Genomic DNA, 341 nt, shown 5'->3' on the forward strand with positions numbered 1-341 from the left:
CAGCTTAAGCTCTCTCATCTTGTTTGACTGATACCGCGCAATATTTTTCAGCAGACAGGCGGGCGGCGGGCAGGCAACGATTGCCTACAGCGGGAGACGACAACAACAGGTCGCGGAGAACGGTGGAATGGATAAAAACCTGTCGGTTTAAAGGACTATAATCGGTGGTTCTCTCGTCACGCTATTTAATGCGGTGCCACGCTAACAAAAAATGCCCATTCCATCACACCATCGCTCGCTCGCTCTCACTCTCCCCTCCCCCTCTCTCTCTCTCGTTCTTTCTTCTCTCTCTCTCTCTCTCCCTCTTGCTCTCTTGTTCTCTTGCTCTCTCTCTCTCTCTC

The sequence above is a fragment of the Priapulus caudatus genome, unplaced genomic scaffold (assembly GCF_000485595.1).
Source record: "Priapulus caudatus unplaced genomic scaffold, Priapulus_caudatus-5.0.1 Scaffold3589, whole genome shotgun sequence".
NCBI lineage: Eukaryota > Metazoa > Priapulida > Priapulimorpha > Priapulimorphida > Priapulidae > Priapulus > Priapulus caudatus.